The sequence below is a fragment of the Littorina saxatilis genome, linkage group LG6 (assembly GCF_037325665.1).
Source record: "Littorina saxatilis isolate snail1 linkage group LG6, US_GU_Lsax_2.0, whole genome shotgun sequence".
Classification (NCBI taxonomy): domain Eukaryota; kingdom Metazoa; phylum Mollusca; class Gastropoda; order Littorinimorpha; family Littorinidae; genus Littorina; species Littorina saxatilis.
In genome coordinates this window covers 37,575,907-37,594,142 of record NC_090250.1, presented here as the reverse complement: position 1 = coordinate 37,594,142, position 18,236 = coordinate 37,575,907, and the positions used below count along the sequence as shown (strand labels likewise).

General features: G+C 39.5%; 1 long non-coding RNA gene across 1 annotated transcript; it reads right to left on the bottom strand.

The window, feature by feature from the left end:
• Positions 1 to 4,548: 4,548 nt before the first annotated feature.
• Positions 4,549 to 6,342, bottom strand: LOC138968180 (uncharacterized). Its single transcript, XR_011456099.1, has 3 exons — positions 5,965 to 6,342; positions 5,755 to 5,832; positions 4,549 to 4,756 (listed from the first exon to the last, which is right to left on the bottom strand). It is a non-coding gene; the product is annotated as an uncharacterized lncRNA (long non-coding RNA).
• Positions 6,343 to 18,236: the final 11,894 nt, after the last annotated feature.

Sequence of the window (18,236 nt, the reverse complement as noted above, 5' to 3'; positions counted from 1 at the left end):
TTTAAAATGAAACAATATTGTACACACAGCAAACTTCAGTCAACTTCAGGTCAAACCAAGAACTTTGCACTTGATCCTACATGAAGAATTATTTTGGCAAACGTTAAATTTAACATAAAAAAGGTATTGTTTCAAAATTTCACTGCAGACCATTTAACTAAGCGTTTCGGGCGGGCGGGAAATAGCTCAGTCGGTAGCGGCGCTGTCTTCAAAACCAGTTGTCGCAATCGGCGTGGGTTCGATCCCCACGTTCGGCGAGGGATTTATTTCCCAGAGTCAACATCGTGCAGACTCTCCTCGGTGGCCGCATGCACACGATAAAGAACCCAAGTTCACAGCGAAAGTGTCAGGGCTCGGAAACATGAATACACGCATGCAGGAAACAAAATGTGTGGGTATCGCCGTATACTGTATGGCAGCTCGCTTTCCCCATGGAGAAAGCAGCCCGAATTTCCATGAGGGCAACCTCACAGGACTATATAAAATCTTATCCTTATCGTATCCTTATCCTTTAACTTTTAAAGCAATTGTTAAATTCTCTTTTGAAAACTTTTTTGTGAGAAGCGTTCCAAGGTAACGTTAATGAAATATTAATTTCACATTTGATGCTAACTGTTTAGGCCAAAAAAAAATAATAGGTGTGGTTACGGTAACATAGCCAAAAAAAATAGGGTAGGTAGGTAGGCAATCACTTTTTTTTGTTGTTTACTTTTTTTTCTAATGTGTACAAATTAAACCTACTTGACAGGGAAATAAGTGTGCGACACGGGCGCTTTCCCTTTCATTGCGTTTTTTGCACTCGGTTTTTTTTTTTTGTTTTTTTTGTGACAAATGTAATAAAAAGTTATAGGATCGGCCCCTAAAAATAGGGTAGGTCGGGTTACCGTAACCACACCTATTTTTTTTTTAGGCCTTACAAAAAAACTAACTATACAGTTTATGTACATCTGACGTTACAAAAGTCCTTTCTCCTAAGTGAACATGTGCGTACCCACGTGTTTGTGTGTGTGCACGTGCGAGCGTGTGTCAGTGTGACTGTGTGTGTGTGTGTGTGTGTGTGTGTGTGGTGTGTGTGTGTGTGAGCACAAAGTATTCCTACGTGTATTTTGCAAATGCACAGTTAACAAGTTTGAAAATATCTCATGTCATCTCCAACAAACTGCTTAATTCACACACACGCACGCACAAAACATAATAAATCTTATATGTACGACTACCTTGTAAAAACACACACAACACGTTTACATGCACAACTGGTGATATCAAACACAATTTTAAAAACAATGTTTTTTAATCAACTTAATTTCAACAACAAAATTGTTATGCTTAGCTGATAAGTTATATTAATAAAACAATAAAAATAAAAACACAAAATGCATGTATACTATTACTACTATACTGTACCGCAGTACTATGTACTGTTGTACTATAGTACAAAGTACCATAGTACAAAGTACCACAGTGTACCATAGTACAAAGTACTTCGTACTATAGTACTACTGTAGTACAGGGTACATTCACAAAAAAGTACCATAGTACAAAGTACTAGGTACTATAGTACTACTGTAGTACAGGGTACATTCAATAAAAAGTACCATAGTACAAAGTACAAAGTACTATAGTACTACTGTAGTACATGGTACATTCACTAAAAAGTACCATAGTACAAAGTACAAAGTACTCTACTGTACCACAAAGTACTATAGTACAGGGTACATTTACTACACAGTACTATAGTACAAAGTACCATGTACTACAATATGTACTAGAGTACATGGTACATTTACTATAGTTTACTATAGTACAGGGTACATTTACTATAGTTTACTATAGTATACTATAGTACATCGTGTGGTACTTTTTCAGCTGGGCCGTCGTTGATTGGTCAGAAATTCCGCCCGAACTTTTAATGTCCTCGCGCAATTCCGCCCGGAATTCCGCCCGGACTTTCGAGCTATACTCGTCACTTTGATTGGTTTAAATGTCCTCGCGCAATTCCGCCCGGACTTTTATCGCAAACCGTTCGGCACTCGTTTTGCACGGACTTTTCAAGTAGAAAGAGACATCAAAACAGTGGGAACAGAAGAGAGTCGGATCAAAGAATCAACATCAATCGCGCGCGCGCGCGTGTGTGCATATGTGTGCAGTGTGAACACAGCTATTTCATGGAAGCGGTTCTTGCAAACAGTACACACTTCAGAAAAATGCTCATGGGTTGTTTCCTTTGATTCAAATAAAGGATTTTGACTGACTGAACACAGAGATTATTTTGTGCATCGGTTTGATTTGTCCAATATCCTTTTTTTTCTGTGAGCGCGCGTATCATAATCGCGCGCGCGCGCGCACACACACACTCACATAAACACACACACACACACACACACACACACACACACACACACTCACGCACATCTGAAACGCTGCCTCATCCCCCACCTCACCCTCTCCCCAATTTGAAAAAAGAAAGAACTATAATTTGTAATGTTCAGTATTTTCTGACGCCCGAGCAGATATTCTCGGAACAGTGTTGTTCTTTGTGACCTTGGTCTTAACGGAAAAATCTAGCAGTCTGATGAGTAACGAATGGCGCATGAAATGAGTCATTTGTGTCGTTTTACACCTCTTTCCAGTTCTACTTTGAAAGGATGCCGCACATGTATAACAACAGTCCTTCCTTTGCGCTCTTTTAAGTCAAAACAGGTCTGACAAGGCCTTTTCGTCGAATGACAAATATACATACCTTTACTTGAATAAAATGCCATACCAGCCAAAAATAAACCAGAAAATACATCTCTGACAACAAAAACAACAACAACAACAACAACAACAACTCAATTCATGTCTGCAACAACAACAACAACAACAACAACAACAACAACAAAAAAACGCAATTCATGTCTGCAAAGGAAGCAGGATAGTTTGGAGTATATAGCGAGCAAAATTGCGTACAGATCTGTCTAAAATCTTTATTTTTCTGTTTAATTTCACATTCTGCCTGTAAGAAAATGTCTTCTTCAAGCACCTATGAAAACGGGCCTTGGCAATGATCGCATTCACATCTTGCACCATAAACAGCGCAACATCCATTGCTATTTTTAATCCCACGGTGTGTCAACTGATACACCAGTTTCGGCACTTACATGGTCCAAAGAAGGAAAACTCACGTGATACCCAAAGCGATTCTGGTTGGACGAGAAATTTCGACGAGCAAACGCTGCATCGTCTGCTCAACGTGATGGAAGCAATTGAACAGGACGGTGTGTTTTTCTCTACGTTATAACAAAAACCTCACGTTACATCCAAATTAGCGATGGCGTTAACATGCTGTGTTATTGGTTGCAATAATGGGAGTAACCGACTTTAAAAAAAAATGGTGGTCGGAAGATTGCAAAATTCATTACGTGCCTCGACGGTCGTTAGTGTGTGGTTGCAAACCACAAGTTCAGGTGGGCATTTGTTATCGCCTGTGTGTCGTGTTTTGACAAACTTTTAGTACGACTGATGTGAGCCGAATTTATTGGGGAAAGTTCAATGAATGTAAAAAGGTATGCCAAATATTAGTGTGACAGTGTCATGTTTCCTTTGCGTTGGGTTGTGGTGAAACACACAGCGGTTATCTGGGCTGAGGTGCACGAAGATCGAAGCGGGTGACAACCATTGGGTGGTAACTTGGTGAGAGTTGTCACCTTCTTGGGGGCTAACCGACTTGGGTCTCTCCCTCCCACTTGGTCGCGGTGCACGAAGCCGTCTCGGTCATTTACCCTACTGTGTCGGAGGTTATAAATAGATTCGGGAAAGTGACTTGAGTGGCCTTAGTGCGCTAAATCATGGTGTCTACCGTGGAGCCATCGGGAATCCAAGGGAAATAAAAGAAAACTTGACTATAATTATCAGAAAAGGGACGGGCAGTGACCAAAAATAAATGATACAATATTTGTAAATGTGGATAAGCACTGAGGCGAAAAACTAACGTGTGTCTGTTTTTGAGCGCTTTTAGGGCACATCAATTAGGGTTGGGGTTGGGTGAAGAGGGAGATGCACAAAACAAACAAAAAAATACTGTGAATTTTGGTTATTTTTATCAAAATTCTCTTTGTTTTATAAAGTTATATCTGAGGTTTCACAGATTTTCAATGTGCACTGATAACACTGGCCTCGAATGAATCCCTCGGTAATGCTTTTAGGTCTACGACCGAACCAAAATCATCCTGTTTCTTAATGTTTTGAGCAATGGGTCTTTTTTTTCTTTACATTTTAATTCAGCTTCATTCTACTCAGAAGAAATTCTTTCAATGTGATGACAAAAACATTAGATAGCCGTTTGCTCGGAGAACGTTTAATTGTCAACACAGCAACATTTAAAAAAAAAAAAGGAGGACGATATAGATTGTTAAATAAAAGGATCTGTGATTTAGCATTCTGTCTCATCGTCATTGTTAACTGTTGCACTTCACACACACACACACACACACACACACACACACACACACACACACACACACACACACACACACACACACACACACTTTTGCTCCAGTTACAATCATGTACTTTGTAAGGCTTTATTCAAGTTTGTCTCTTGTTCTTAAACATCCGAATTCAAAGCACACGTCTGAGCTGAGAATATATACATGAATGTCTGCCGCCATTCAATGTGAAATAATGTTGATTTGTGATCCAAACACTTCCGAAAAATGCTGGATCGTGTGTCTTCAGTCAACCGGCGCCGCATCATCACAACTCCACCCCTGCCTGCCTGCAAAAATACAAACATAGATGGTGACACACACAAAATTCAACCCAATTTTTGTTTTTATAATTTCTACATCCGTTGACCGAATTAGTTATCATTTGGTGTTTATTAACTATAGCTTATGCATGACGAAGGTCAACAAAGTTGTGAGTTTACATGTTAAATGGAGGGGTACTTTGGAACACTTTTGAAAGAAGCTAAAGAATCGGACCATGAAACCTACAAACAGGAAACTTCGTGGAATGGTGATGAACAAAGTGAAATTCATGCACAGCAACCATGAAGATATTCGCCGAACACGATTGACTGGAAAAATGACCCCTTCATGGTAGAGTCACACTTGCGCAAAATTAACCGATGACAGGAACGCAACCCTCTATGGGGATGCCCTCCTCCTGCCTGTAATGGCTGTACTCAAGTCACTGATTGTCTAAGGTTGTTTATGGTATACTACGTCCTTCAAATAACCCCAAAAATATCAATCTTGAAGAATTAAATCGGGTTCGTTAGTCTACCGCTCCATTTTAAACCTCGAACTGTTGAGTCCATCCCCGAATTTGGATTCTTTTTCGAAAGACAACCAAAGTCAGACCATTTCACCTACACAATATCATCTTTTGGGACTAGTCATGCCGAAGCTGAAATTAATGTACACCAAGTATGAAGTATACGAAATACCCTTACTTTCTTGCAGACACCTCAGTTAGCTATCATGCATGCAACTGACTCAAGAAGTCTCACTGGGGAGTTGGAAACTGTGTCGTCTTCAGCCGATTAATAAATTACAATATATCAGTAAACACACACAAACACACGTACACACACACACACACACACACACACACACACACACACACACACACACACACACACACACACACACAGAGAATTACAGTCAGCATTGCAAAAAATAAAGATGAATTTTCTCATGCATAATGCCAAAGAAGGCAAATTAGTCTGATTTTTGAATTTAAACGAATGATGCAAACAGCGCTACATACCTTGTTCATATCCTGTTCTGCAATGTGGGCTGGCGTATATGTTTAATTAGCCCATTGTACATATCCTAGCGGTAAAAACTGTAAGAGATCAAAATCAGATAACAATCATTAGGAAAAATGATACCGCTTGCAGAAACAAAACACAATAATGCATACTTCTTTCATTTTAACCAGTCTGAAAAATTCATGTTCGCCAGTGTAAAAACTTACATGACATTTCCACGAACAGCTTCTATACAAAAGTATGCCCTAGCATTGGGAACTTCGTGGGACTCGAGAAAGGAAAAGAAATAATATCTTAGAAACTATTCGGTGTTGTGTTGTTATCCTGCAATTGAATAGATGAAAAATACATGCGTCCTTAAAAGGCACAGTCCTTTCCATGCAAACGATTTGGCTTAACCCAAACCTGGCGATGCTTTTACGTAGAATAAGACTTCCCCTTTCCCAAGACACATGACAAAATTCAACAGCCTGAATCAGTGAATGCTTTGTGTGCACAACAAATTGTTATCCTTTATTTTTTTGCGAATTCACTTCATTAACAAAAAACTTGTAAAAAAACACAAATTCACCAAATTCCAGCTGAGCAGAACTGCTTTCACAATAAGGACTGGGCCTATAAAGGTACGTTCCTCATCATATTACCCAGTATATCAGACACCACATGTTTGCCTAGGTTTTTACATGGGAAAAATAAAACTATTCTTTAAAATGCGCACATACGTCTGACTTCTTTTGGTGGAGATTGCAGGATGTGCGATTCATTTACTACTAGGCACTTGTGTCAACATGTGAAATTCATTAAGTGAAATGTTTCCACTACACAGAACATAACCAGACTATCAAACGTGTGCTAAATGTTCAAGTCAGAATGATGACCTAATCATTTTAAATTTGAGAGATCTGTGATGTCTGACATTTTGGTTCTAAATGTAAGAAATTGCGCTAATGAGTAAAATTTGTCTTCTCAAAAACGAAAAGCATATTCCTTCATCCACATGCAAAACTTTCTTTTATATGTGCATCTTCATTTAGTACGGCAATCAAACAAAAACGTCACACTCTGCATAGCGAAACAACTTGCAAAGAAAACCTCACAATCTTTATTGGGAGAAAGCCCCTGACTGTTGCAATGTTTTATGCATTAAAAAAACCACCTGAAACTGTGTTTGAATTCTTCAGTTTGATCAGCTATATGTGTTTAAAAAGTTACCTTGGTCATTCTGACATGCTGTGGCTCAAATCACATCTCAGACAATGCTGTAGACTCCATAGATCTATAGACGTTGAGGCGCATGGAAAATCTGCATTCTGTGGAAAGACAAAAAAAAATATACACAGAGGAAGAACAAGTCACAACAACTTTTAGCAGCAGCAACAGTATATATGATTTTATTAGTGTGGTGTTCGTGATCTAATGAGTTGGGGGGGGGGGGGGTGGACGGGGTGGGGTGGGTGGGTGGGGTGTGGATGTGAGAAGGCTAGTTGGGGAACCGGGGGAGGTTTGATATTAGTCAGCATTGTCATTTAAATGTAATGACTGGTACAATGTTTAATGTATTTGGAAGACAACAACACTGCGATGCATAATGTGAACCAACTTCTGCATGACAAAGATCAGGTAAAAAAAAAAAAGTTACCTGTTTCATTCTGGAAATCTCAGTTTGGTCCCATCACATACTGTAGTGATTAAAACAAAAACAGGCATTTTAATGGACAAAACGAATTATGTGGATAGGAAAAGCACCTGTCACACCTTTCTACCCTTCCAAGTCAAGTCAAGTCAAGTTTTTTATTGTTCATTACCCAGGGGCATTATAAACAATATTCGCAAATTCAAAAATGCACAAAGTACAAAAACAAAAAGAAAAATAGAAGATAAGAAAAGAAAAAATGAAAAAAATATTTGGAAAACAAAAGTACACAAACAGTGAACACAAAATATTATAGTACAGAAAATGCAAACACACACACACACATTGATTCCTGGCAATGGGGGACACAAAACGAAAATACGGTTAACAAATCCCAGCACTATGAAAAATTGCTACTAATTAATTTTATAAATTCCAAGAGTTTCGTCAACAATTTCTTATTTCTTGATACAAACAGTTTTTTTGTATTTAAGTGAATTTGGTTTTTTCCAGTAGAATGGTGGAATAAGTTCTGCTCTTTTTTCATTGAAAAAGTCACAAACAAACAAATAATGATACTCATCTCCTATATCTTCTGATGTACATTTTCTGCAAATGCGATTCGCTCTAGGTATATTAAGGTATCTTTCTTTCTGTACTGGCAGGTTGTTATTTGTAGTTCTAAATTTCATGAGTGTAACGACTTTTTGGAACGACAAGGATTTAATGTAGTCTTCACACACAAAACTATCTTTAAACATTCTATAATTACAAAAAATGTCTTTTGTATCCATTTCTGAGAACCAATTGTGAATATACTGGTCATATAAACACCGCTTTACTTTTTCTTTAAACCAAGTAGATGTATATTGAGAAACAAATTCTTGTTGTATCCAAAACCCAGAAAGACCTATATCACTTAACGTTTTTTCTATGCATGACAGATAGTCAGAAGTAAAACCGAGACGTAGCGTGTAGCTTGATCTTTCTATACTTGGCGCGTGACATTAGGTATACATAGTAGATCAAACAATCATAATTAAAGGCACAGTAAGCCTCCCGTAAACCATCACAGATACGGTAAGGCTTTTACACACAGTACAAACACCCTTTCATTTAAACACTCACCGATTGAGAACATCCTAGGTGCCCTCCGTAAAGAGCGAACAATTTTCAAAGAATTTATTTTTGCGTGGTTTATCTTACCCCTGAGCCATCGTGAACCCGTGTGATCCAGTTTCCCTTTTTCACAATGTAGTCGTCAGTTAGTCATTTGAATGCGACTCGATGTGAGCTTATCTACAATAGCACGTTTTTATGCACGAAACAAACGGCTGTGGTTCACAAGAACTCTAGCGATGGCTTTTGACTGTTGAGAGGAACGGCGATATGCCGCATAAACCGTCGTCTGCTACGACCTTTGCGTGACCCTGCTTCCGGGCTTTTCTTTTTTCAAACTTTCACAACTTCGAATTGCACTGATCTTGTCTTGATGAAAAAAGAATTCTTTTATGATTAAAGAATGTTTGTGTAACAAGCTGTCAATTTATTATTTAGATTTTAAAAGTTAGGTCTAGCGCAAAAACGCACCACGGTCCAAAAACATTCTGATAATCATCGATCCACGGCTATCGCCAGTTTAAGGGAAGTAACTCATTTTTGACCTGAGTTCAGGATGGGTCCAAAAAGTGTTCGAGACAATCTGCAAAATTAATTCTTTAAAAATTGCTCGCTCTTTACGTAGGGCACCTAGGATGTTCCCGTTTGGTGAGCGTTCAAATAGAAGGGTGTTTGTACTGTGTGTAAAAGCCTGACAGTATCTGTGATGGTTTACGGGAGGCTTACTGTCCGGGCGTGATTTCCGGGATATTCATAACAGCCGTCCAGCACCAAAACGAGGCGCCATTTTTGTAAAGGGCCAAGTCCACGAAAATAAATTCTCTAAAAATTTCTCACGCTCGACAGAAAGCAGCCAGGATGTTCCCGTTCGGTGAGCGTTTAAATGGAAGTATGCTTGTACTGTATGTAGACGCTCGGGGAGCTCTGTGATGGTTTACGGGAGGCTTACTGTGCCTTTAATTTGTATGCGATTATTTGAGCTGAAGTCTATATTATGAAAGAATAAAAGCTCTCAGACGCCATTTAACGGTGCCCTACGGTTATCAAATTTGAACCTAAAATTAACATATCACCTCTTACTATCTTTTTATGTCGTATTCAATATTCTGTGCATGTTTTATTTTTTATTCTTTTTTATTTTTTTCTGAATGAATTACTATCAGATAACCATACGTTTTTTCTTCCCTACGGCCTTCGCATAATTACATATGTTATCAAAACTGGAACCACGTGGATATTAAAATGTAAGTTATATCTTTGCTATGGGATCAAAAGGGGCCGTCCTTCCATGAAAACGAACAGGTTCGCCGTTACGGATTGGGTATAGTTCGGCCGAGGGACGACTAGAGGTCGTTTTTAATTATTTAAAAAAAATCAAAGTGCTTTTTATCTAGTGCTTAAGAAGGAAAGTTGTTCAAGACGGTTAGTACTATCTTGTGTTAAAACAGTTGAAACTCGTGCAGCTGTTTCCCCTGGATGTCGGAGGTGGGTAACATTCCTTGTAAAGTATGCAAAAAAGAGTTTTCACATTTTAGTAATTTTTTTGAGGATGTGTGTGTGCGTGTGTGAAAAAAGAGTGTGTGTTTGTGTGTGTGTGTGTGTTGTGTGTGTTGTGTGTTGTGTGTATTGTGTGTGTTGTGTGTGTGTGTGTGTGTGTGTGGGTGTGTTGTGTGTCGAGACAGTACGTTAACGTATACACATCGAGGCTTTTGCTAAAAATGCAAGTAACTTGATTGAAGAATGTGGTCATCACAGTGCCGCCTCAAGTGTTTTAAAGGGGCTTCATCACAGACCCTATAAATTAAAAAAACAAAAAAACAAAAAACAAAAACATGTGTGGGTTTATTATCTGGTAAAATTCATTTTGTAAACGTTTATGAACATATCTCCAGTAGTTTCCTGGAACTTGAACTTAGAATCAGCACTAATGGAGGTCAGCGGCCATTTACGTCTCTTTATCGAAGACTTATGCCAGTTGTGGGCGGTGTTTGGCCTGAAACCAGCTTTCCTGTTCGGCCTGGTTGATCTCGTAGAAACCCCCCGCAGACCGCCCCCCCTCCCGCCCCACCAAAGTATTGATGATCGACCTAAGGTAACTATACATTAAAAAAAACCACAAAAAAACCAATAAGGTATTTTAACTGAGAAATGTTGCCTTATTGTAAAATCCTTCCCTTATCATTCAAGGGACGTAACCACTCGATGCGAGTTATCAAGGCAATCGAATTTTGTGAAAGCTAGTGTGTGTGTGTGTGTGTGTGTGTGTGTGTGTGTGTGTGTGTGTGTGTGTGTGTGTGTGTGTGTGTGAAGGGGGGATGTTTGAGTGTTTGCAAGCGCAGGTACACGTGCGTATATTTAGTTAATTGTCTTGGCTGTATTTTTTACGGAAAAGAAAAGAAACTCTATAAACTCCCGCACGGCAAAACATTACGGACAGCTGTTGCGATCGTATAGGGCTTGTACTTCCTCTTAAAACGCCGTCTATGTGTAGCGTGACGGCTTCATTGTTGGCTCACGTAAGTGTAGCCTATGCGATGATAAACTTTGTCTGTCTGTGCGTGCGTGCGTGCGTGCGTGCGTGCGTATGTATGTATGTGTGTATGTCTGTGGTAGAAACTTTAACATTTCCGAGTCTATGGATTACGTCAGTCTCGGTCAAAAGTGTTCGACGTGTGTGATAGAAACTATTTGAAGACGTCACAGTATGACGTAAGAGGGTTAGACGTCACGCAAAGGAATTACTGAAAGTCTCGGTCATTGTTATTGTGAGCGGGCCGAGACTTCTTGGCAGATCCAGGGTCTCGCTTTCTTGCATAGTTTCACCTATGCTTACTGTGTGTGTGTGTGTGTGTGTGTGTGTGTGTGTGTGTGTGTGTGTGTGTGTGTGTGTGTGTGTGTGTGTGTGTATGTGTGACGGAGTGATTGAGTTTGTGTTACTGTTTGTCGATTTCTGACGTGAGCCTTGAAGGCTTCGCCTCTTGTTTTTATATTCTCCACGTCGAGTCTGATTGAAAAATGTGGTCACAACAGTGCGGCCTCAACTTTAATAAAAGGGCGAATATGGCGTCATCAAAGACACTATAAAACAATTTGTTTTAAGTGAAAAACACGCGTGGGGTTATTATCTGGAAAAATGCATCTGTAAAATGATATGAACATATGTCCTGTAATTTCCTGGAAATCTCACAACCGCGTGTGCTCACGCACACACGCACGCACGTACACAAACACACACACACACACACACACACACACACACACGCACACACGCACGTATGCATACAAACACACATACACATACACAAACACACTTACACATACACACAAACACACACACACATACACATGTACACACACACACACACATACGAACACATACACACACACACACATACACACACACACACACACATACACACACACATACACACACGCACACACATCCTGATTTTGTATAACATGTACGAAATGTAAAAACTAACTCGATCAATGAAGTTCTTGACATTTAACAAATACAGGTCGTATTTGGAAACACACCCACTCTCGTGAAAGCAATCCTGTTCACCACCACCGATCTATTCAGGATTTTACACGTGAGAAGACCAACTGTAACAGCCTTCCACTTGCACATACACCAAAATTCAACAGCCTCACTGTTTCAAGTGCAAGCACGGAATTTGAATTTATTTTCGCAGATCGAAATAGGTATCACTTACAAAATGAATTCATCGACACATTTTCTTCATCAGGCCATGGGGCTCAGCCACTTGATTGTCTATTGTGATACGTTTAGTTGACACACACGGTTGTGTAAATGCACCCCATTTGTATTTTTGTTAAAAGGGAACTCTTCGCAGACTGTATGTTACAGCTTGTGCGGGGGCTCTCTTTGCAAGGAGGGCAGCCCATAAAGAGATCAACATCACTGATAAAGTTCTATCTGCCACTCGGTCAGCATTTAAAACCTATTCGATCAAAAGTTTGGTTCCCCGATAGCTGATCTTTTCCCAATTTTTGTGTATGTGCTTGTAATCAGCGCTAATGGAGGTCAGCGGTCATTTACGCCACTTCGCCGAAGACTGGGGTCCATCTCTTGACAGAGGGGGGCTCGCGTGCTCCAAAATTATAATGAGCCAGTACAAAATGCTGCAGAAAAAGTGTGAACAGGTTTTCTGCAGTAAAACAACAGCACCGTTTTACTGCAGCATTCTTGATTTCAATTTTACTGCAGTAAAATGTTTTGCTCCAGAAAAACCCGTTGCTTCGGCGTAAGATGACATTATGCAGAAATGCTGCAGAAAAGACAGTTTTTCTCCAGCATTTCTGTTTTTCTGCAGAATAACTGAATAATGCCAAAATGCTGAAGAAAAAGTGTAAACAGTTTTTCTTCAGTCAAACAACATCACCGTTTTACTGCAGCATTCTTGATTTCAATTTTACTGCAGTAAAACTGTTTTACTGCAGAAAAAAACCGTTGCTCTCGCGAAAGATGACATTATGCAGAAATGCTGCAGAAACAAACAGTTTTTCTCCAGCATTTCTGGTTTTCTGCAGAATAACTGAATAAAGTCATAATCCACTAAGGATACAGAACCAGCGCCCTTCCATTAATTCATCATTTGACGCCTAACAGTTTTCGCTTTTCCCTTTGATGGTGACCCTGCAAGACCGCAAAACGACGTAAAACGAAAACGGTTTGCCCGTTTTGGACCGAAACAGTGTCATCAAGTATGCGTCGTGACCATCGAGTTACGCAATTGCGGAGCTACGAAATACGTAGACTTTTCGCATTCGTAAGGCCCGGCGCTCACCTATGTAACTTGAGCAGGACAGACGACGCACTGCAGATTATTGAGGTAATTCTTTTTTTCCCAACCCGCTACACGTTGCGTGAAAAGAAAACAGGCCCAGTACTTGTCATAATCCCTATCGCAGCATGTAGTGTAGTGGCGACTGCGCAGATGTATTTTGCCCTTAACCCTGTGCGTAACCTCTTGCATAATTTGCAAAATCGACAAGACCTCCGCTCCAGTTCTGTTGGCGTGTCACGTAGGCTCCAAGCCAGCTAGGCCTACCGTGCACCCCCCTCAGGATCCAGCTTCATTAGGCTAGAGATATTCATTGGGGTCTACTGAACACGTTTTAACAAGTTCGCCACGAAAAAACTCATTCCCACTACTAATTATGCCCCTTTGTTTAAGGGTACCCCGTCGAACGCTAAATGTATCTGTGCAATCACAACAGTGCACAGCTGCAATGAATGAACAGAGAACCACATTTTTGAAATCAAAACAGTTAAGTTGATCATTAATCTTGTAAAAAATACCCATTACAGTGTTCAATGTTTGATAGGTTGGCTGTAGTGATGCTTGATAGGCGCGAACCGTCATTTTCACAGTGCGCAAAGCTTGTCAACTTTGATAAGAAAAAGGTTTCAACAAATTTGGGTTTTCTGCTTCATTTTTTAGAAACTACAATGCCTTTGGATCATTTCAAGCCCCATTTGGAATTCCTGAGAGGATTTGTTGCGACACCAGATGAGATATTTCTCCCCTACCCCCTAAACGTGAAATTTTAGGAAAATGTCAAAAACATTTTTCATCAAATATCCATTATCCAATCAAATACCAAAAGTAATCACATTGACGACCAAAATAGTTCCTTTGTCCATCTTTTAACAGAACTACAACATTATTATTCTCTTCTCAAGACTGAAATAAAACAAAGTGTTCAGATATAGATATCTAATCTAACTGTCCCTTACATATAATTGCTCTTTCTTCATTGTTTCCATAAATATACACGGTAGATTAACATAAGAAAGACAATCTAAGAACTAATGTTTCTTCATGTAAGTGCAGAATGTTTGTTCATAAATGCAAATGTCTTATGAATCAATTTCAGCTTTATAGAAATAACATGAAAAAGTCATTGCAAAAAACTTTTTCTTTCAAACACACACACACACACACACACACACACACACACACACACACACACACACACACACACACACACACACACACACACACTCATAAACCGACACCCACACCCACACACACACACGCATACATACACAAACACACACACACACACACACACACACACACACACACACACACTCACTCTTAGACTGTTTTGCTGAAGTTTTCTGACCTCCTTTTGATGGTAAACTTTTTAACTTTTTAATTTTTGCAATTTTATCATTGTGTGTCTGTGCGTCCCAAGGACAGATTGTAAGAAAAGGCGTAGCCTTAAATCTTAATCCTTGAAATAAAGTTCTATTCAATTCAATTCAATTCAATTCAATTCTCTCTCTCTCTCTCTCTCTCTCTCTCTCTCTCTCTCTCTCTCTCTCTCTCTCTCTCTCTCTCTCTCTCTCTCTCTCTCCACCTGTGACAAAATAATAACAATAACAGCACTTTATTGTCCATTAAAATATTACATAAAAATCGAACATGTTCATGATGGACACCACACTGTTAGTCGAATGATAAAGCTGGCAGCTCGCAGCTAACAACAATGTTCACGCAGCGAGAGACAAAACCATCTATAAGTGTTTTGCTTGCTTTTGCACTTTGCTTGCTGATGTATCTGGGGACAATGGTAAACGAGAGAAGAATGGAGGCTGTTGGGGAATGGTTGATAATTAGCTTTTGGGAAACAGCAGGCTATATAATCACAGACCAATTAACAACAACTTAAAATGTAGTGGTGTGTGAGTGAACAAACGTTTCATATTTGTTTCCATTTGCACGGATCGATGTATTTACACATGTTGTCAACAAAATGACATAAGCATCCTTTAAAAAGAAAGAAAGCGTACAGCGGGAAAGTAAATTGGTGGACGAAATTAAACATTTAGAGACAACTTTTAGTGAAAATATTTTGTTTATTTTGCAATTCGACAAAGGAAAATTGACGGAATGATTATAAGAACCCGTACAAAATGGATTTCGGACGGTGAATATTTTTGTAATTTAAAACAAATTAGACATGTGATAATAAAGGACTTGACTTACTTGACTTGACTTTTTCCTGTAGACTCCCTGTGGAGCATAGGGCCGCAAATAATAAAGGAAGTACAATCATATTATGATGATTTATATACATTCGATGAGAAAGGTGTTTTATTTGATGATCAGATGCCAGTGATCGGCAAGGAATCGGTGGAGATTCGTTGCTCTGATGTGCATATTTGCGAAAGATAAGGGTATCATAGTGAGAGCACACTGCATAACATAGACACAGAGACTGTAAAGTACAAGTCTCTGATACACATCAGACAAAGTTGATCGTCGTAATGCGGGCCGGTCAATAGCGAGCGAATTGCTAGATAAAAAAGCTTTGGTCAGTAAAAGGGGCTCTAACTATGCCACACCGCTTAAACCCCTGACAAAGTTATTTTCGGACAAATTCTATGAAGCAGCAGAACCAGAACTTCAACTCTCAACACCCAATAAGAAAGATAAATTAAATTATGCTCTAAGAAGACAAGAGTCACCTTCTTTACATGGATACAAAGCAAGAGTTACCTCCCTTGGGTTCTGGAACATTCCCGTAGTTTCGCCGGAGTGCAGTTGTTTTCGTTCATTCATTCTTCTGATAAGGGAAATTAAGGAACTCTAATGTCATATATACAGAGGCGGATTAGGGGGGGGGGGGGGGTTACAGGGGTTCCGGAACTTTAAAAGAAATAATGAGTGGCTGCTGACACTAGTTGATCATGTTTAAAATCAAGGACAAGCCATAAATTGTTCATAAAATAGCTGATCAAAAGACCATCAAATAAAGAGGCCCAGAGAGCGACGTGTTCTTCATTCTCTTGCATTATGCTGGCCGGATAGGAGTAATCACATTGCTCACATTTCTGCCCTGCCACAAAAGCCTCAAACAACATGCAAGAAGGGCCAACTACCAGACAGCCACATGGAAGCGCGCTCACCTGCCACTTCCAGAGATTCCCAACCCCGCTGATGGTCACTCATGGAAGGATGCTGAACAATGGAATCCGTGAGCCTCTTTGGACTGAAGAAAATGAAGAGTTGGTTCTCTCACAGACAATTATTGATAGCCTGCTCAATAAGGTTCACGAGGAAGGAGAGAAGGAGGAAGAGGCACCACTGTTCTTTGAAATTCGGTGCAATGACTTGTTAATGTTATTTCTATGAAGCTGAAATTGATTCATAAGACATTTGCATTTATGAGCAAACATTCTGCACTTACATGAAGAAACAGTAGTTCTTAGATTGTCTTTCTTATGTTAATTTATCTTTAATATGGAAACTATGAAGCAAGAGCATTATATGTAGGGGACAGTTAGAATAGAATCCTTGAGCCTCTGTGGACTGAAGAAAATAAAGAGTTGGTTCTCTCACTGACAGTTATTGATAGCCTGCTCAATGAGGCCAACGAGGAAGGAGAGAGGGGGGAGAAGGCACCATTGTTCCTTAATGGACTGGACGATTCACTTGAATCTGAATCTGACTGTGAATCGGACTAACTTGTCAGGACTGTGAACTTGACTTTCTTGCTCCAAAAACAGTCTGAGATTGTGTGTGTGTGTGTGTGAGTGTGTGTGTGTGTGTGTGTGTGTGTGTGTGTGTGTGTGTGTGTGTGTGTGTGTGTGTGTGTGTGTGTGTTTGAAAGAAAAAGTTCTTTGGAATTACTTTTTCATGTTATTTCTATAAAGCTGAAATTGATTCATAAGACATTTGCATTTATGAACAAACATTCTGCACTTACATGAAGAAACATTAGTTCTTAGATTGTCTTTCTTATGTTAATCTACCTTTAATATGGAAACAATGAAGCAAGAGCAATTATATGTAAGGGACAGTTAGATTAGATGTCTATATCTGAACACTTTGTTTTATTTTAGTCTTGAGAAGAGAATAATAATGTTGTAGTTCTGTTAAAAGATGGACAAAGGAACTATTTTGGTCGTCAATGTGATTACTTTTGGTATTTAATTGGATAATGGATATTTGATAAAAAATGTTTTTGACATTTTCCTAAAATTTCACGTTTAGGGGGTAGGGGAGAAATATCTCATCTGGTGTCGCAACAAATCCTCTCAGGAATTCCAAATGGGGCTTGAAATGATCCAAAGGCATTGTAGTTTCTAAAAAATGAAGCAGAAAACCCAAATTTGTTGAAACCTTTTTCTTATCAAAGTTGACAAGCTTTGCGCACTGTGAAAATGACGGTTCGCTCCTATCAAGCATCACTACAGCCAACCTATCAAACATTGAACACTGTAATTGGTATTTTTTACAAGATTAATGATCAACTTAACTGTTTTGATTTCAAAAATGTGGTTCTCTGTTCATTCATTGCAGCTGTGCACTGTTGTGATTGCACAGATACATTTAGCGTTCGACGGGGTACCCTTAAACAAAGGGGCATAATTAGTAGTGGGAATGATTTTTTTCGTGGCGAACTTGTTAAAACGTGTTCAGTAGACCCCAATGAATATCTCTAGCCTAATGAAGCTGAATCCTGAGGGGGGGTGCACGGTAGGCCTAGCTGGCTTGGAGCCTAACGCTGTTTCGCATTTAACCCTCTCTAACGGAAACACCGCTGGTTATTGCACCAGCAGCTGCTGTTGCTAAAGCAGTCAAAGCAATTCCTTGTAACGCTGTAAACACGTAGACACACATCGCTGCTCACACGCAGCTTGTTCTCAGTCGTGTATGCGACCATCGTTTTCTCGCATAAACTCTC